This window comes from Scomber scombrus, chromosome 24, assembly GCF_963691925.1.
Source record: "Scomber scombrus chromosome 24, fScoSco1.1, whole genome shotgun sequence".
NCBI lineage: Eukaryota > Metazoa > Chordata > Actinopteri > Scombriformes > Scombridae > Scomber > Scomber scombrus.
The window spans coordinates 11,334,304-11,356,270 of record NC_084993.1 but is presented as its reverse complement, the minus strand read 5'-3'; positions in this window follow the sequence as shown (position 1 = coordinate 11,356,270).

Sequence of the window (21,967 nt, the reverse complement as noted above, 5' to 3'; positions counted from 1 at the left end):
CCTCCACTACAAACCGGCGAGTGCCACTTTTGTATCTTCTCAGCTACACCTAAACTGGAATGTACCATGTGCTCAGTTAAGCTCGGGGGTGAGTTAGAGTAGGACACAGAGACTAGAGAATTAATAAAACACTTACTTTTGATACGTATTGGTATCATTTAAAATAAGCAGGGAAATAAGGAGATTATGACATAGATGTTTTATTGGACCATGTATTCAGGTAGAAATAAATTCAATCTACAGGTTTATGTGAACAGTATTTAACCCCCTCAAGGTGTAGACAGGATTCTCTTGATTAAATATTACATTATACAGATTTAATAGGTTAGGAATTGACGTGCAGCTTTCACCAGCTCATGTGGGGTTTAAAGGGGATGAAATATCAGACCAACAATGCAAAAACTGACTGAAAGAAAATCAATGGCAGATGTTATGGGATGGAGAACTTGAAGGACAGCATTTAGGAAAGAACTAAATGAATCTATCCTTTGTTGGAATGTATCCATGTGGAAAATGTGTCTGAAATTAAATTGAGACCGTGCATCATGTTATATTTTTTTATCAGCTGTGGAATGAGCCAGAACTTAGGAGTTAAACACTGGGACTTCTCAATCTTCTCAGTTCAGGAAATTCAGTTTCTATCTTCAGTTATTTATAAGATAAGGGACAGATAACCAGGATGTTAAGAGCTGTAGTACAACAGTTGGTCGTGTTGATGCTCTGCTTGGTTGATATTTGCCATGAGAACAAGGGAATGGAGACAAGGTAGTGATAGTAGGTTGACGAGGCGAAGGTATTTGAGGATGATTAGGGTTAGGGCCTCTTATCGCCAAATCTACAAACAAAACTGAAACAGGCTTTGACGCTTTACCATCCAGCTCTCCCTGGAATGATCTGTTTGCTTTATGGTAAGAAAAAACACCCTGGTCCACACTTTCTCTCTATATCGGCTTGTTCCAGCTCTTCAATGAAGCTATATGTTTACACTGCATAAAATATTCAAAGCCAATTCCATGTTTTTTATGGCTGCACAGCACTAGTTTGCGTTTATAGAACCACAGGGGCTCAGTAGAGTTGAAGAGGTTAAATTGGACATAAAATAAGGGATTAAATGGTTTGCTTAAGACCTAGATAGCTTTACATATTTGGTGTGAAAACATTACATTTTATTTCGACATTGGACAATTCAATTTAATCAAAATGCAGGTGGCTATGTCTCGACAATTAAATGTTTAGTTAATAGGTAAGGAAAGCAACAAATATACCCAATTGGACTGTTACATGCAATGTTTTTTTTTTTTTTTCCCCATTGATTCTCACATCAGGTCACATGACAATCATTATTTGTGCTTACTGCCACCCTCACAGCTTAGTGTTGAGTTGTGCTTATATGCACAGATCTTATTTTTCCCAATTTTGTCAAAACTTCACTTAACATTCTTTCCAATGTACTGGTAATATTTCAAGATCTAGGACCAGGCTACTCTAAACAAGTCAACAATGCATGAGTATGAGTAATAAAGTAAACATATGTTGTTTTCTCTCATTTCTACAGATACTAGTTATACAAAATCAACCACTGAGGTAGAATCACTACCCACAAGACTTCATGGCCCTCTAACGAGAGTAAAATTGAACATTGTGTTTGTGTGAGATTTCTTTAAAATATGTCTCCTTCATTTGCAAAACCAGACAGTGATGAAATTATAACATCTGCTCCACAGGCGTCAGATTTTCTGCTCGGATGCATGCAAGAGAAAAACCAAACAAAACCTGAAGAGCATCAAACCTTAGAAGGATTTGGGTGATAAAACAGATGAATGCAGGTGAAACTATATCGCTGACATCGGCACAGACGTTGGCCTATGACAGCTTTCATTTCGGGGACATGAGAGGAGGTAGAGGACGACGGACCGGGCATGCATCACACTGATAAGCTTACCCAATTCAGCCACTCACTGCCTCGGACTACCCCCTCCTTCTCTCCTCACCTCCATCTGATCCCATCTTTATCTTTGTCCTTACTCAGCCTCCTCACAGTCCTTCCACTTTCTGTCTGAAGCCCAGATAGGATAGAGTGATATGAGTTGAATTAACCCCAGGAATTAATTTTTATTTTTTCCCCCCATCTTTTTGAAACATTTCTCCCATTTCATCCTCCCTCCTTCCGGCCTGCTTGCTATCTCCCCATTTTCTTCTTTCTCCTTGAGCAATTCGATTGGAGAGGCTAAAAAAGGTTTCTATGATATAATATTTAATCCACCAAGCAAAACATAGTGAAATTAGAAGCCTGATCTAACACATGGAGTCCAACAGTGCACTTGAGTCAGACTTCTTATTCCTTGCTTTCTATCTACGTGCTCCTGACTGGAAACGTAAGGCCTACCTATATTGATCGCCTCGCAAAAGTAGATTTTCCCAAGCTGTATTGTTGGCTGCAAATTCAATATACCCGAGCCTTTACAAATCTGAGCCTATGACGAACGAGAATACGTCGGCAGGTTCAGATCCTGGGGAAAGAGCATATTTATTTTACAACAATGAATGAATGAATTGAGATTTGAAGCTAGATTTTTTTCTAAAAAGACTATTCACAAGTTTGAAGTGGCATCAAAAAGAAGTAGCAGTCAAACTAATAGTCTTAACCAGGTGGCTCCCGAGGTAGCGAGACTTGACAAATGGAAAGCATCCGTTGCATACTGTGGGAAATATGACCATAATGACTCAAATCTCATTGATTGTGGGAATGTTATTATTGTTGCTGTTTGGAGAAATGACATAAACCTGCAGGGAAGATACTTTTTGAAAAATATCTTCTTAAAACTGACATATAAAAGTCATGCTCTGGCATCTTGAATGAAATCGCATTATAACTGAAGCGCTGTATCGTCTTTAATGTTTGTATCTGTGGATAACAGCAAATTGAACAGGTTATATTGTGTTTGAGATCGAGATTATTAAACTTCCTTTTTCCTTTGTTAAACATTATATAAGAGAGTTTACAACCATGCTACCATGTTCAACATCTTATTTTATCATGTTGGCATGCAAACATTTGCCAAGTGGTACTAAACCCAAAGTACAGCAGAGAATTAGTTTGGTTTACCAAATTCCTGCCAAAGTATCGGACAAATAAAAATTTAAGCTGACAGTCTGCACCAAATTGCATGGTAATCTAACCAATGGTTGCCAGGATGTTTTAAGCAGGATGCAAACAAACAAAAAAACTAACCCCATGCTGATGATAGAGTAAAGTCAGGGGATCAATAGAAATCATCATCTGGAAACCATCCACTACAAATGTATCAATCCATCTTGTATTTGTTGAGATATTTCTGTTTGGACCAAAGTTCTGGACAGACTAACCAACTTTTTGCCTTTTAGCATGGCTACAAATCAGTGGTGGGTTAGGGTTAGGCGGCATGCCCCAAAAGAAAAAACAATCTTTTTTTTATCACTTGTTTGCACACCAAGTCTTCTTTTTATAATGTCACCATGTGGGTGAATTAACTTTGTAGCAGTGAGCACCCTCATTCTAGTTAGTGAACTAGCAGCTTCTCACAGTCAGAAGTACTGTAGGAGATGGAGAGAGGGTCAAAAATGGAAGAAAAGAACAAAAGAGTACTTGCACGCTGCTTAATTGTTCCCGAATCTTCTTCAAGTCAGTATAAAAATGTTTTGACCACCTCTTCAGAATGCTCACTGCCCACTTACTAAAAACTGTAGATTCTACCACAAATGTATGTAAAAATCACAATACTGTTATTTCATCACATCAACTGTGATTTTTAAGAATGGCACCAGTGAAGATCCAAGATACAAAAATGCAGGAAAAATATGCAGTAATAAATCCAAACACAAGGTTATGTAACACCCAACAACCACTGTAACATCTCCGACAAAACATTGTCGGCCGAGAAAAAAAGCGAAATGTTGAGTGAAGCGCGCTGATCAAAAAAACATGACTTTCAAATCTCAATCCCCATGCCTCATTCATAACTCATTGGTCTGAAACAAAACATATTAACAAAAAAAACCCCTTAAAAAAAAGTCTTTCAACTGTTTGGAGCAGAGAGAGGCGTAGTCGTAGCAACCCAAAAGGCTCAATCAAAATTCAGCTCTGAAAACAGCATTAAGCATTGAGCGGAGTTCAGCTGTTCAGTCGTCTTTGCTGGTGAGACACTGGGAAAAATAAGAATCACAGCAGTATAGTACAGCTTATATTTTTGCAAGCAAGCTAAGAAAGGCTCCTTTTGTTTAGTGCCTCGCTTAAGGACTCCTCTGTGTAGGCGTTGAGGACACACACACACAAACATAGTGACAATGCACAGAGCAGCATGAAGGAAATTCAGACACATTTCCACAATGCTGCACAACCAATACTAGTCCTGACCAATTGTGTAGCTGAATATGCAATAATTATAGAGTCAAAAGCTGAATTGTAGCAGTGTACTGAACGACACCAGCTTGCCTATTTAACCCACACGCTATCTCCTTAGCATTTTAGCCTAGTATGTACACAGAAAAGCATACTACTTATTGTCAATGACTACTTGTTAGCACATATAGTGGAAAAATGAGGCTCTTGCACAGCATATGCCTCTTGACTTGTGCAGAATGGGGATTCCACAACAAGAAGAAAAACTATAACTTATGCTGCCAACTAATAAATAGCAATTAGCATCATTAGCTTTTTGCTGGTTTTTATAACCCCTTGCGATCTTGCAATTAACACGTGGGATGACTTTAGAAGCCTTACAAATTTTATCACAACCCAAGCACTATAATCTTATATATAGCCTTGCAATTTGTCACCTAATTTTTAATTTGTATACTCTTTTTTCTTACTCTTTTATTGCTACTGTTGCTGAAGATTCATATGCTGTATTACATGTAGCTTTTCACAGCAAGCAATTGGCAGTCCTTAAAGATATGTACTAGCTTCCTGTGGGCGGTGGGTGGTTTGTTTCCTATGCACAAATGATAATGATCCACTTATGACATTCATTGCATGTAGGCTACATACACTATTTAGATCGGATTTACTTTATTTTCCACACTTATTGTAGAGGTAATGCATTTAAAATCAATCACTGTCAGTGGTTTGGATGTCCAGATCTTTTAAGCATTTTCCAGGTGGAAGAGGAATTTTTCAAGCTTGATGTTTGTGTTGAAGATCAAAGTTTCGAAGCAAAATGATGAGTTCACAGATCAAATGATGGAAAAGTGTGCAACTATATGTAAGCACTGTGTCTGTGGAAATGCACTTCGCACTTGTTTAGCTGGGTCAAGCATCATAGGCAATGAATAGAGTTAAGTGCTGCCATAGAGGGGACGACATCAATGCCCTCCTACTTAGAACCAAAGCCATTTGGATTTTACACAAGACACACTGGCACCAAGGGGATGTAATGAGGGCTTTGACATTTGTCCCCTCCTCTTGTAATTACGCTGTTAGACAATCTTTGGCTTGGCTCTAACCTTCATTCAAATTGAACTGTATTCCCATCTGTCAATTGGGTTTGTTCTGTATAATGTAGCTGACCTTATGAGTCATCTTTTCATGGACAAAGACAAAAGTGCTAGTGGAAGTTCAAGGGGCTTTGCCGTGCACCTCTTGAACAACAGCCAGATTTTGTGGTCATGTGGAACAATTAATACAGATTGGTAAGCTTTCCTCACTTTTCCATCATTCTCCTTGTGTTATTTCAAAGCCACAATGTGCTGACATGCCCTCAAGTAGTGCTGAGAAATTCAAGTGACATGCTGTCTAGGCATATACAGGGTCAGGCCTCTAAATATATTGAACTTTATAGAGGTTTTTTGGGGGGTTTTATCAAATATTCAGCATGCTCCTTCAGGCCACAAAAGGCCTTTTAACTGGATGTGCTGGCATTGACTGAAACCACTTAAGCTTTGTTCAAAATATTGAGTTGTAAGCTACATTAAGTTTGCTATAGTCAATATTTCTAAATGAATAACAGATACTTGCCACTTTACACAACCTGCCCAGCAAATCAAACAGCAGCTAGACTCAGTTACTGACTAACTAGTGATCATAATGTGCAATCTAGCAGCCAAAAACAGAGCTAAAAGCAGAGTGAATATTTGGCTAGTGGACAGAAACATGATTTCAAATGTGAGCCGCAGTCAGGATTGGTCCAAAATTGCAAGTCACAAAACGGGGTTTTCAACAGAGACACACTGTAGATCTATCTTTTTTGGGGGTTATTTGAGGTACATACTATACAAATTGTGTTGCTATTGAGGACACAAACAAAAGTGGACCACATGGTGATAAGACATCTTAAAAACTACTGGATAGGCATGAAGCAAAAGTACCAAAAGGGTTTGAAACCAAGACAAAACAGAGTTAAAACGAACCAAAAACACATCCATGCTGTCAAAAAAGTGGTCTCAAGACTGCATGTACGACAGCCCGCTACCATGTGTAACAGCCCAAACTGTCACTGTAATCTTATCTGTCAAAGCGTTGCCGCATTAGTGTCCCCGAGACAAACCTCCGGACCATTTATTTTCACCGCGGTGAAAATAAAGTTATTTCAAATGTGAAAGGGAAGACAAATTCCCATGAGCCCGGGATAACAACAATTCACTCGTTTGCCAATTCAGGCGGGAAGAAAAACGTGATGGAGCCAAGCACGAGGAACATCACATACATCACACGACGCAGCCACTTAGAGCAAAACACACATAGCGCGGTGTGCTCGTTAACCTTTGGACGGGCGTCTGTACGTGTGTGTTTGTCGGCTGTCCTGCTGTGACAGATGAAGCTGAGGATGATAGAGTGAGCCTGTCTCCTCCTCCCTACCTCACACATAAACACACACAAGTTGGTGCAACTATCCTTATTAGGACATCATATTGACTTCCATTCATTGTGGAACAAAAACCCTAACCTTAATTATAACCAATTCATGCCTGACCCTAACCTTAACTGGGACCTCAGAAATGACTTTTTTCCTCATTAGAACTTTAGGTTCCAATGATGTAACAAAAACGTGTACAGAGACACACACATTACCTGCACGCTAGTATATACACATGTGAAATCTCTGAATCCCTGCACAAATTGTATCACATATTATTCTGCACACATGCATCAATAAGGCTGTTGGTGATTTTAAATGTTTGTTTACTTGTAGCTCAAATTCAAGTACACACACACAAACACACGCGCTCACAGCTGGACAACAGATCAATGGCAGGAGACAGATTCCTCTCTTCCATCTGTCTGCAAACGCATTTGACAACAACATTTACCATAAAAACCGCCTGTGTGTACACACTCCATCACTTACAGGGAATTTCTGTGTGTGTAAAGAGAGACTATGTCAAATTCACTCACAAGGAACATTCTGTATAACACCACAAAGTGCTTGACAGGGAAGCCAAGAACACCATGAACCTAATTAACAAGCAAGGGAAGCGACAATAAAAAACAAAAAAACAAAACAACACACAAATCGAACATCTAAAGTGAAAATGTGTGTGTTTGTCTGTGTGTGCTGCTATGTGGGTGGCTGCATGCATTACAGCAGAGCACTGTTTGTGTCTGCCCCATTGTAAATCCCTTCTTACATGTTTTTATTTTATTTTTTTCTTTCTCTCTCCCCACCCCTGCTCCTTTTCTCTCTCTCAGACTAATGTACATAAACAACACAAGACAAATCACAAGAGAGGCTGAAAGAAAATGGAAGCAGCAGTTCTTGCACTAATGTTGCCTGGCAACCGGACCAAGGTGATTTAGTAATTGAATACATTCCCTGAATATTTGTCTTGAAAGTGGTGTGTCCACTGCTGAAGCCGGTAAATGTCTGACAAAATGTATCAGGCACGTCTGTTGCTAATTCTTGAAAGCACAGAGACGCAGGCTTGTAGGCGGACCGCAACTTCAGATCTTCAGGGCGACTATTTGGGCAAATTTTAGTCAAGGAAAAATGAATGAGTAATGCACTCCTCTCTTTTAACAACCTCTGTGTGTGCGCCCTTTAATGTGACAATTAACCTCAGACACCTCCGAGCTGCTGAATGACCAGCAGCACAATGTTATACTTGCATGTGGCAGGTGGGAATGTGTGCATCTTAAAAAATGAACTAAAATGTGGATGATAAATGGCATAAATCTGTCTAAATGTTTTTCAGTCTGCTTTTGAGATAAAGTTTTTGGTAGGTGTAGCCAACCTTCAGCAACCACATATATGAAGTCAGAAATGCATGTTGCAGTTGAGCCATGCATCGAATGAAGAACAGCAAGGTGACGGTGTTTCAACAAATTGCACCATCCTGCAATCATGAGGCAGCCCTCCTGTTCTGTCTTTTTTTTATAGCTGCTGTTTGAGGTATACCTGAAGGCGTCTTGTTACATGACAATTTCGCGTCACATCTGACCATTTTTAAACTACTAATATGAAAATTGCTTCACCAGTGACAATGTTACACTTTCTCGCCGTGATAAAGACTCAAAGTACCTTGTTACGCACATATGATGGTAATTTACACGTCGCATATCTGATTCATTATCATAGTCGCTGTTTAAAGTCACATTCCTAATCTGGGTGTGTTGAAATGTCATTAACACTACCAACACAGCACAAGTGTGAATTGAACAATGCTGAATACACACAGAGAGAAATCATCATTTTAATCATTATCTCCTAAGCTCAAAGAAAATCAAATGCGTTTAACTATGCAACACTGTGAATAAGCTATTTCATTGTCACATCAGTCTATAAAAGAGGGTGAAAAAAGGTAATAATAAACAGAACTGCACTCCTTCTCTATATTTTAAAAATGAGTGAGAAAATAGGAATTAAGAGTCCCAGCAGATTGTTATTCATTCTATGCTTGGGCAGTGTTGAACATTACAAAATAGGCAGCAGAATTTGCTAACTAAAAAATGATGAAACTTATGAGGGAACTGTATCAGGGGGATTCCCGGCGAGAAGCGCAAAAATCAGTTTGAAAATCCATCATTTATTCAGCCTGTGAGAGAGCAGAAAACATTCTCCTTCCTCTATATCAGGAGGCAAAATATCATGGAGGCATTCTGGCTCTTTCCGATAAAAGGTTCTGTCGCATCGAAATGAAGCCAGAACAAACGTTTATGTAACAGACACCCATGCAGTAAAGATTGTGGACAGTGAAGTTGCACTTATCAAGCACATTTCCAGGTCTGTATTTATACTCTGGGGCTCTACTAGAATCTATTTGCATGATTTAGAGTTAAAAAAAACTTTTATCTGGATCCCTTAGTTCAGCCTCTTTCGGAAACAGGCCGTTTTAGCCCCTGTCTCTTTAACCCTTAAATACTAGACCTTACTCCCAATGAGCCCACTCTGTTCTGATTGGTCAGGTTAAAGAAGTCCTGTCCTTTGGCAGACTTCTGGTGGTGACGTCCACATGCAGTAGCAGCCAGATTTAGCTTCTTTTTCCTTGTTCTTTACTTGAGATATCCACTTTTCAAATATCCTTACATGGTCAAGCTGGAATCTGATCCAAAATATGAGTGTGGACAACGAGAAGAATCCATGGAACAACGTTAATATGAGAAGACTATGAAATGGATGGGCTTGCATAAATAATCTGGTGTCATTACAAGGAGGAAGTGGATGTAAAATTGTAAATATAGTGTTTTTACATTCACCTCAACTTTGGCACCATATTTAATATGGACATCTGCCATGATATTAGTATAAAAATGACAGAAAACCCACAAAAAGCATGATACCCAACCAACTTACAGACATTAAAACTGCATTTACTTAACATACCTTTCTCAGTCAGTGTTCCACCATCCTGAAAGCTGCTAGACAGCTTAATTAAAAGAAGGGGATTATTCTTTCCCACAAACCATTGCAAACCACTCCGCTGCTTATGAGCAACATCTTTTTGAGCCGTATCATCACTGAGCTCATGAGCAATGCGCAGATACAGATTCAATACTTTACGTCTCACGGTAATTGCAAGAGGCGTAATTAGAAGGATGTGGGATGTAATTAATTGGGGGGGGCAAGATGTAGAAGTATCAGATGCTACATGTTTTACCTTGGAGGTTATAGGGTTAGAGGCTGGAAATCAATGTGATCAATAGAAAGTCCTCAAGGGTACAGACAGAAAAACATGTGAGCGTGTAAAGAACATGTGAGTTATTCTTAGCAGTGTAGAGATGAATAGTAATAGAGAGAAAAAAGGTTGATTTCTGACATGGAATAGGAGAAAAATTCTAAAAACATTCCAGTTTCTTCAGTGAAAATGATTCACGCAGTACTCCGCTTTACCAGCAGGTGCCACTGTTAACTCACAGCAGCCCCCCCCCCCCCCCCCCCCACCACCAGCTTGTCAAATCCCTCCCCCTTTCTTCTCCTATCTTCCCCATGCCTCCCTTTCTCTCTCTTTCTTTCTCCCCCCCTTTAAAACAAAGTAATTGCCTGCAGCACAGTTCAGAGTCTCCTACTCCGTCTGACGCAGATCAGGCTCCAGCCAGTCAATCATTATTCTCCACCACAACAGTGAATACCTCATGTGGTTCAAGGAGTCACTGAAACCTGCTGTTGACACTCATACGTGTGGGTGCCTCTGCGAGCATGTGTGTGCGTGTGTATATATTTGTGGGTAAAAGCCGTGCAGCCTCAGCGTTACATCTGCACGGTGCAGTTTAACCGAAATTTAATGATTGCAAAGAGGGAGTTTTTTGGGGGAGGATTATATTTATACAGGACTGTGTGTGCACGTGTCAGACACACAAGGATAGTGACAGACATTAATCTCCTCCCAGTATTCATCTGTCACTCAGGCATTTATAATTCAAAAGCAGCCAGTCAGAGGTCTTGGCGGGGTCTAGTTGCAAAGAGAGATGAATTTTTATCATTATCGACTCATTTATTTGTATGTCTCCCTCTAGTAGACGTGTTTACGAGCACACGTGTAGTCCTCTGAAACTACTGTATATGAAAGTGATCATAGGCTTGTGTGTAAACTACAAAAAAGGCTTGCAGTAAGCGCTCTCCTTCTACTCTCCTGATTTTCTAATAACTCTGGCTCAGACCAAAGTGCTATAAGAATGTTATTGCTCCGCATTTTGATACTTTGATGCTGACTTTCTGCTGACGGGGAGAAAACACGGTACAGAGAGAAAGAGAGAGAGAGAGAGATAGAGACAGAAAAATAAAAAGGGGTGCGAAGGGCGACAGAGTAAGATGTCAGTTAAGGCATTTATTCAACCGATGCCGTAGAGAGGAAGACAATCTCGCCTTCCAAGGTGAGACCCGGGCCAAGAAGGCTTCAAATGACAACGAAAAGGTGCTAAATCCTCTGAGTATCCTGAAGGGAACGTTTACGTCTCCTGTGAAAGTGATGCGACGATTGTAAATCCAAGAAAAGGTGAGATCTTATATCAAGAGTTTAATCTGGCTTGAATGAAAGTGAAAGGGGAGATGTAGAAGAAGAAATCTCACTCTTACTCCTAGTAAGTTATCAATAACTCTTCACCTTCAGGGAATGTATCAAAAGACGTCACGAGCGTGTCGTTTGATGTGATTGCTTCATAACCTGAGAGCCCCTATGTAAACGTAATCGAGAATGTCAAGGTGGTGAGAGCGATGTTGCAGCACAAATGCAGAGAAGAAAGGAGTGAGGAAGAGGAGGGAGCGTGTGGGGGGAGGCAAGGAGTTGTTTTTCAGATTTTACAAACCTCGCTGCTGAATGCTGCTGTCAGAGAGAGTAGCAGAGAGACGCCTAATTAACACAGAGAGCAGAGGCATCCTCAAACAGATTCGGATCCGGCAGCTTTATCACCTTGCCATAACAAAATCCAACCTGAAACCAGCTCTGATGAGCCGACACGCCTCTGCCCAAATCATCTGAGGTCATGACTTACTGCTCCGCTCCTCCTAGGTGCGAGACATTTTGCAGCATAGCTCCAGCACCCATAAGACACGACATTATCATCAGAGTTAATTTAGCTAAATGAGTTCGATCCAAAAGCGGTTGCACTTTGCAGACGTGTCATCTTTAAAAGTACCATCATTTGTTTTCATTCAGAGTTTGGTAATGTAGGCTTGATGCATTTATTTTTAGACTTCCAAATTGTTTGTAGCAGAACAAGCAAGCAGGGTGGGTCAGATGTCAGTGATCCCAATGAATATGAAATAGTTTCTGAATTTCCAAAAAGTTCAATTCTGCATAGAAAATTATACATTGATCTTTGTCTCCACAACATTTCAGAAATAACCTCCATTTATACTATCACATGATCGTTCACAGACACTGGGCATGCAAATTGCTTGAATAATAACTTGCCCCCTGCACATGTAGACAGCAGTAACATGCAAAATTTAACTGTACAATAGCTGCTAGCATAGACAACTAGGTCAGCAAAATCTGTAACTCCATGCTGTATTAACCACTGGAAGTCAAGGCTGATGTTGTTTGTTTTCCTTCCAGAAAAATCATGTGATAGGGGTGTGATGAATCAGGGATGGACACAAGATCCAATCTGGGGTGTTTTCAAATGTCGCCACTTCTGCTCATCCAAGAGTTGTCAAACTAAAATGGGGTCAACAATGTTTTCAAAAGTCTACGTTTTAGCCTCCATTTTCAATGTAGCCTTAGGTAACTGACAGTTGGGCCACTTCTTGGCTTCCATGGACAAGAAACTGGTTGAACCGTTGGTAGAAGATGATTTACAAAAGTCAGTGGTTTAAAGATACATCCTAGGATGTGCTGGGACACTTAGGCGACCTAGCCAGGGTTGATAAGACCCCAACTTCTGTCCCAGCATTGGTGAACATTATCCCGCGGTTCGGACCTAATGATCCAAAGCCACCTAGAGGCCTTCTCAAACAGCCTCTATGGTGGACTTTTGTCAGGTCCTGTGATGCCATAAAGATACAAGCCACAAAGAGAACGGGAGTCAACTACGACTTCCAATGAACATTAAGGTAAGACACATCCAACCGCTACCTTTCATATTTTATGGTATGCATTGGTCATGGTCAGAAGGCAGGAAATATTACACATTGTAGAAACTTGGTAAGACGTTCAGCATTTTAGAATCGATTGACTCTTAAACTTTGACTTGATTTTGTTCTGAATTTGTTACACCTTTGATTTGTACCTCTGACTGGCTTCTTCCCAACAGCAAAGAGAGAAGTATCATAGTATTTAGAGCTATCAGTCATGCCAAACTGATGGAAACATACTAATGCATTACTCCAGTACTATATACGAATTCTATACTGTATATCCTATGTGCTAATATTTATGGTAGACTTTGGCCTACAATTAATATATACAAGAAATCAGGATTGTGGTAATTCAGGGGTTTTAATCCAAGTGAAACTTTCCCTGTGTCACTACTGTCACATACTAAAAAGATACAATCAACTCTGCTTTGAGAGCTTTACTCATTTTTCTTTTCCTCAAATTACTTTTCAAATGTATCAACACTCTAGACAAGACAGTAACAGAGCATCTAGGAGAATGATGAATGGCGATTGTAAAATACCACGTCGTAGATCTCAAATTTGGACAATGAGCTTTCTCCACAAAGGGCTGTCAACTTTGGAACCCATTAGCAACTGAAATCGAATTCATTACAGATATACAAATCTTTTACATCAAATATGGAGTGCTGGCTAAAAGCAAACCAGATCTGTACCCATTTGTAGCTAATTGTAAGTTTTTTCTTTCCTTTATTTGAATTTTATTGTACTTGTGTAATTGTGGTTTTATGATAATGGAAGCTGTATATTTTAATTACACTGTATATATGAAACCCAACTAGGGATAAGAGTTGGAAATTAGCAGTAGTAATAAACACTGTGCAGCACATCAGTTAAAATGCTCTGTATTAGAACTACTGCATCATCCCTATCAGACCAAAGTCGAATAAAAACATAAAACAAAAAATCACTACTTGAACACAGGAATGAGGCCCAAACACAACATAACTTTATTGGCTACTGGGGAGGGGTCGGTGAAGGGGGCTTGAACCTGACCAGGGTTTACTCTTAGGGGTGCTGCAGAGCAATGATGCTTCCCTGCAGGCAGATAGAAAGGAGAGGAGTGAGGGGGCAGCCAAAAAATCCGCTCCCTCCTTTTTTTCCCTCCGTTTTCTCAGCACCACTATATCCTCAAAGTTAACAGTCTCTTTCCACTGCCCCTGACTTCTCTTCTAGTTGTCTGTTCACTACTGGTTCTATTTAAAGGCCACTCTTACTGCTTGGCTGGCTAATTAGTAGCCATCCTCAGGTGTGCTCCCTTCCAAGACCTCAGGAGCTGACAGTTTTGAGACTGCTGCCTGGCCTCTATTCCCTGCTGGAGCCACTGACCATGGACTTGCTTGCATGGGGCAAATGTTCCATCACAACATACATGCACATGTCAAACTACAACTCAATCTGCCCACCAGTACAACTTCATAAAGAACTGTGAAGGTATTTTTAGCTATTCCTGGAGGTCTTCCACTATTATCCACAATTACATTTTAACAGCTCCATTCCTGTTGCTCTGTTTTTCTTTAGTATGCACACTGACTGTTCTTAGTGTGATTCATTTTGTCACGTTTCCAGTGTGAACATGCTGAAAACCAGCTTAGAATTAGTATGTAGTATGAATTTGGGACACACAGCTTAAGAGTGTTAAGCTGTTCTACTGACACTACGAGGCTATACTGAGGCACAGTGGTGATGTTATTTTGCCATGTTCACCGTCTCATTTAAGCACGTCATATTTTTTTCATGTTTGGTAAAAAAAACTAAAGGGCAAATTAAATATTTGTCTCAAATGTGCTAAAAAATAGCCAAGAAATTAATGATATTGTTAAAAGAGGGCTTTTTTTAACTAGACCTAAATACATATATAAATGAAAAAGGTAACATCAGGACATGATAGTGGAAGCACAACTGTTAGATAATTTAGGGCTTTTCACACATACACACACACACGCTTTAATTTCCATCTGGCTAAGTATTTTCACACATTTAAAAGGTCAGCGCTAAAAACACACACACACACACACACAAAAACAACAACACTTTTAGAGAAGAAAAAAAGCGTATATGTCAGTCTCATTCCATTAATGTAGCGGGGAGGGAAAAAAAGGCTTAAATAGAGGTGACAACAGGGAGAGAGAGAGAGAGAGAGAGAGAGAGAGAGAGAGAGGGGGAGAGGTAAAAAAAACAAAACACAAAAAAGAGTGACTAAAAAATGTCACAGAGGATAGAGGCTGTTAAATATGCCATTTGGTCGCTCTTTTTTCCTGAAGCAACAGTGGACAACAACGCTGGGTGCATATTTCTCTCTTTCTGGCTTTCAGGGACATGTGTGCTTCCAGAGGCTCGTCCCTTAGAGAGCAACTTCATATTGATGTGTCTGTCCTGGCTGCTACTGTATGCTTTTTTACTCCCCTGTTATATCAGTGTGTGCCACAGCCTCACCACTCCCCTCCAATGTCCTGCAAAAAATTCTAAATGCTGAATGACATTTTACAAATTGGCGTTACCTTATTTGCATGAAATTGCACGGGTCTCGACTTTTTTCCACCCTCCCCTGCTCCTTTTTTTCTCGTTCTTCTCTACCGTTCGCTCTGTCCTCGCTCTACCCTGTCGAAAAATGCGAGGCAGTAAACTGGCCGTGAAAATTTCCACCAAACTGCAAAGCAAAGTCTGGGATTAAGATCATGTTCTGGCATTTGGCTGTGTAACTGGCCCTCACAAGGGGGAAAAAAAAGCCTGCAAAGTGGAAATTTTCACTATTTGCACATGTTAGCCAGGAGTTTCAGTGATGGCAGTGGAGAGCGGCGGCTCAGCCAGCAGCTGGCTGACAAGCAAAGAACAAGACTCAAACATTGTTGTACCCTGCTTGCTAGTGCCTCATTTCTGGGCATTGTGGTCACCTTGGACAAGATGCCGGCCAAAAATATGAGTCCCTTCCCCCTGTTTCTCTGTGATTGTGCCCTACAGTGAATGCTCATTAGCATTTTTTTTTTCCTGGTATTCTCTCCACAGTAACTGGCCTGCGTGTACCCATCTGTTGACTGAATTTGTAAAAAGCCAGGTGTGCATGTCCACATTTGTTTGGACCTTTTTTATTTGGAATCCAATAGTGTTATTAATGCTAATTTGCACTGAGAATCTAGCCCACAGTCGAGCTTGTTGTCTTTGATACACACACACACACACACACACACACACACACACACACACACACACACACACACACACACACACACACACACACACACACACACACACACACACACACACACACACCCTTTGAACACCCTCTACGGCGCTACATCCCCAGCTTAACATTTCATGTCCGCAATCATTTTGGAAGGAGTAAGGTGTCAATATTTTTAAAGTGGCGGATATCTCATTTTGGGTAGCGACTCTTTACAGCCTCCCTCTTATAACCTTCACTACATGTGGGCCCCTGGCAGAGTTGGGTTAAGGCTCAGGTGCAGCTGCTTTTATGGGCCCCGTGCCTATAAAACTTTAACAGCTAATGTCAAAGCTGTAGTAGAAGGTGTGGAGGGGGGCAACTTTTAGAACTTGAGAAAGCAGGTATCACAGTGCAGAAACACTGCATTGTTAGTATTGACACTGCTTGTGACGTCACATGACCTCCAGGCGATGTCTACCTTAATTAACGCCATCAATCCCGCCGCAATAACGCGCCACCTGCATCAGATATTTAACTCGTCGTGTCATCATATGGCCCCACTTAAATTACAGTGCACTGGAGATGAATGGGACAAATTCTATAATACCAAGCCAATTACTGCTTTTCAATAGCGTAATCCCGCCGAGACCCTCCCTCCCTGCCCACACACCCCCTCATCCTCCCATGCTATGTACAGCAAATAGGGGGATGTGTACAGAAACAATGACTGGAAATCAATGTGCTGTTTGTTCTGCATGGCAGTTTTCACCTGCATATGTGTGTGTGTTTGGTGAAGCTGCGTGATCTTTTAGCTCCCCATTAGAAGAGAAGCAGCATTTGTCACTTGAACTGTAACGGAGGAGGCAGATTGAGTGTGTGTGTGAAGATGTACAGAATGTACAGAAAGCAGGCAAAAAAGAAGGTTAAATGGATACATGAACACAATGTTCTGTACTGTGTTTTGGCTCTACGAGTCTTATAGATTGTATAGTGCTGTATGGAATCTATTACATGGTGTTTTTTGTGTTTCTTTGGTTTAGAAATGTACAGTATGTGGTTTGCAACAAAGACTTATTTTTCTCTCGAGCTTGAATGTCGACTGTGTGAAGTATTTCTTTATATGTGGTTTTGCCATGTGTCATGTCAGATGCACCACTGGGTATGACATTCATCTATTTCTGTCGCAATGCTTTCTTTTACACCTTTTTATTTTGACACACACACACACACACACACACACACACACACACACACACACACACACACACACACACACACACACACACACACACACACACACACACACACACACACACACACACACACACACACACACACACAGAGAGAAACTGCCATATTCTTAACTCCTCTTAACTTTATTCCATATCCCTTTTTTTCAATGGCTCAGCCGCCCTAGAGAATATCAATTTCACAAGTTTCATCTCATCCTGTTATTTATTTTATCTTTATTAGAATTTTGCACAGTGGATTTCAATTTATTTGCCAGACAAAGAGATAGAGAGAAAATAAAAGTAATCACGGTAAAGGTCTATCCCATTCACAGTCATCTATCCTGCATTGTTATCATAGAGTGTTTTTTGTACCTAAAAAAGAAGAAGAAGAAAAAAACAAAACAATGCAGCAACAAAAGAATAAAAAAAAAGAAAGGCAGGATAGATACATAAAAGTATTTTCTCTCTTTCATCCATGGTGGCTCTTTTGTAGCCGGAGTTAATAACATTTAAAAAAAAAAAAACATTGTATCAAAGAAGCGCAGCCTGGTTCCATCGTCTATTTATGATATCTATTTAATGAGCAACTCAATCACAGGCATCAAGAGGCGGTCAACAGTGCAAACAAGACCACTGAAGTTCTTTTTTAATGAGATAAACCTCTAAAAGATGGGTGTAATTGAATTCTAGCTCTTACTTTTTACAATAACACTTCTTTCTTGAGAATTCAGCTCACAATTGACCACTTCACTGGTACTTTTTTTTGCGATAGTGTGACTTTGCAAACTTAAAAAAGTGCTTGGATAGCAAAGTGACAGGCATTCAAAAGCACTCCACCTGTCACACACACACACACATACACTCTCTATCTCTTAGAGCCGCAGCCCTCACTCCATCACTCCAGTTCGTAACCCCACTCAGACATACACATGCACACATGCAAATACAAGTGGATGCTCTCACCGGAGAGGGTGCTCACCTATATATCTCCATACACACACACACATACAGTCATCATCCCACTGCTCATCTCTATTCCCCTGGCTGTCCAGTCTAGTCCAGGTTGATCGTCTGGAGAGTGGAGGCAGGCTGCACCTGTCCAAACTGCTTACTATCATCGTCTGGCAGCAAACCTACAGGGTCAAACACAACTTCACTTCCTCTCAGATGCCTCAGCAGGCCTTGATTGATCCCGCCTGGCACCATATAGGCCAGCGGAATGGAGAAGGGAAACTGCAATCCTCTGCAGATCTGGCCCCAGGCTGGGGTCAGATTGCTATCAGGAATGGCTTCGGTGGGAGCAATGGATTGATGGATGTGTTAGGATTTGGGGAATGTTGGAATTATGAGCACCGGATTGCTCTTTAAGCGCTGGTACATTTAAAACAAGACTATATGCTGCCATAAACAGGTGCCTGAGCCTGTTTGCACAACAAATGAATGCATATTTGTATGAATAGAAATATTTTTATACCAACATTTGCTATTATCTCTTATTTTAATATTATACTTAGCAAATAAACTCAAACTTTTAGACTTGTGACCCCTTAAAAAAGAAGTAGGTCTACTTTTTACTTACTGATTGTTAAATTTGATTTTCAGAGGCCTGAGGTGAAAGCCGCCATTATTTCACAAAAAAGTCAAGAATGGAAGAAAAGTCCCAGAACCACAGATTTAAATTAACCTTAATGCCCCAAAAACATTAAAAAATGAGGCACAATGGGGGTTTCAAGGATATCCAAATCGGTTTAATAATGTGTGATATAAAAATGCAGAGTAATACACAATGCCTTTCTTATAACTGTGAAGAAAAGCCATCTTAGTGGCCATGATCTCTGGATAAAAACGTCTCTTTATATTCTCAACAGTTTCCATGAGATGGTACATTTGCTGTTAGGTTAAGAATACAAGATAGACAATGCTATTTAGCCAATTTGGCATTTGGAACCGAAGTAAGAAGAAACATTTCCAATATTTTTGGATGTTGGCATTAAAATTTGCTAACCTCCTCCTTCATGCCTCTGATTAGCTCTGGCAGCAGCCACTGCAATCCATTGCTGCATGTCTCACTGAGATACTTAATGAGTGGGATCAGTCAACAGGGACTGGCAGCCAGTCGCAAGTTGGGTACAATGGCAGTTGTTGGTGTGTGCTAATATTAAAAATGACTGGATCTTCATTAGGTAGATGCATAGAAAATACATATTTTTTAAGATCCAGTCACAGTTAACAGTTCCACTTAAGCCACTACACACTTATTAAAGTGTATATAAAGTGACAAAATAAATGTTTGATTTCTACTCATTTATCAATGGCTACTAGTCCGACTCACTGGATGTAGACTGTGGGTATAAGTCTGCCATTTGCTGCCTACTCCAGGTGGCATTCTCCTCACCTTCCCCTATCTGCATGTTACCATTTTCAAAATCCCTGTTGCTATGAGAAACAACAACAACAACAACAACAACAACAGCCTCCAAGCAATTTACAAGCTTAATATTATGTATTTTTATCAGTAAAAGTGGTATAATACAGTTGACATATCTTATACTGTTTTTTATGGCTTATGTGAATTCACCTGTGAATCCTGCACTCCTTACATTACTTAGTGGTTACTCAGTGACTTCGTGTTGTGATTCAAATCACACTGTAACATAAGGCACGCTGAAGTCACAGGACTACCCATTGCTGGGGAGTTCTGTCTGGTCATTTGCTGTGAGCACTATCTAAACAGCCTTTGTCTAATGTGTGACAAATACAGCAATATGTGTGTGAGGGAGCTGCCAATGACTCAGCAGGTAGAAATGAGTGCTAACATGAACAACACTAACTAGCTTTCACTTGCCAACACAGACTTGGAGGTTTCCCCTAAATGATGATTGCTGTAAAGGGACAGACATCTAAAATTGCTAATGGTACATAAAAAAACATTATGTGGGAGTGAGATAAAAACAAAACCCTTTTTATGAATATTTCTGTGCTATACAGAAGTTGACAGCACCTCTCATAACAAGTCTATCGCTCACGTCAGTCAATCTGCACCCACCCAGACACATGAAGGTACTGCAGATGTCTACACAAATAGACTCCTTTTGTGCTTATCCTTCTTTTAAAATGGAAACATATTCAGAATACCTGTAGTATCATTCTTAATTTATATTTTAAAGTTTCAGTTCCACTTTAAAATTCAATTAACTGCACTAACACCTGCTTCTAGTGTTCATTCTGTTTTTTTTTAGCATAATATGTATAATTGAGCTAATGTGACTCAGCTGTTATCTACACACAAAGAGTATCTTTCTTATTTAACAGGAAAGATCTAAAGCCCAACTTCTTCCCTGCTGTTCACTTCTTGTTAATCCTAGTAATATATAACACATATGGCAGTCTTTGCTATTTTAATATGTGGTGTCTTCTTTGTGCCCATAAATGTAGCTTTTATCATTTCCATTATACATACACCACACTGCTTTTATCGTTCATGTGCATCCAATTTACAATTCTGCGACAACACCTTAAGGCAGGATAACCCAGCAGAATGCCAGTTACTGTATCTTAATACATCACAGTGTGCATGTTGTACATGTTTCACACGCAATATGTACATTGCTCTGTCAGCTCCAGTGCAACCACATAATTTAATTTGTGACATTTGTTCACATTTTGCCATGAGGGACAGTTATGACTTCATTTTCTAACCTCGCTTTTGCACTTTTGGTCTGCTGATCCTCAGTTCAGCTAACTTTGGAAGTTGGAATGACTCAAAGTAAAGATGGCAGGGAAAAGGGGGGGTACAGGGGGGTTGGACCCATTAAATGTGGGGAACTTGTGACCCCCTTTCTCTGACATGCACCTGAATGGAGGCAGCTTCCAGTCTACATCAGCACTTCGAAACGTCATGGGACGTTCCCATGTGATTTGGACTCACCTCTGGTGGACAGGTGGACAGCAACTCCAGATGGCTCGTCCACCTCTGACACAAGAGTGGCTTGGCTCTCTGACAGTTGCTTAAGGGCCTTTTATGATAGGGAGGGGGCACTTTGACTGTCTTTGGGATGAGCACTGAAATAGTCTTTCCACCCACAGACAACAAAACTCACTATATTTTCTTGTGTGTATTGGGGCCATTATAGAAGTGAGGATCACCAAATTGCACATGTGCTGCCTTGCTCCTGCTTTTTTTATATTTTATATTTTAAAACAACTTATAGCCAGGTGTTTGTGGTCCCTGAATGACTGAAGAGTGCCTCATCATTTCTCACTCTTTCCCAGGCTGAAAGGAGCTCACAATGACAACCCAAACAATGTGAATCAGGGGATAGAGCAACAGTGCATCATTAGTACACTGTTGCCATGGAGGCCGTGTTGTTAAAAGTAGTACATCTACAGTCGTTACATCCGTAGGAGCCAGCGAAATAATGAAGTAATCCTTTTTTTTTTGGGCGCCCATATGCAGCACTCCAGGCATGCTATAGAAAACGTTCCAAGAATGGGAGATAAAACTTAGTTGAGGATGAAAAGCCTCAGAACAGACATATTCCTTCTTT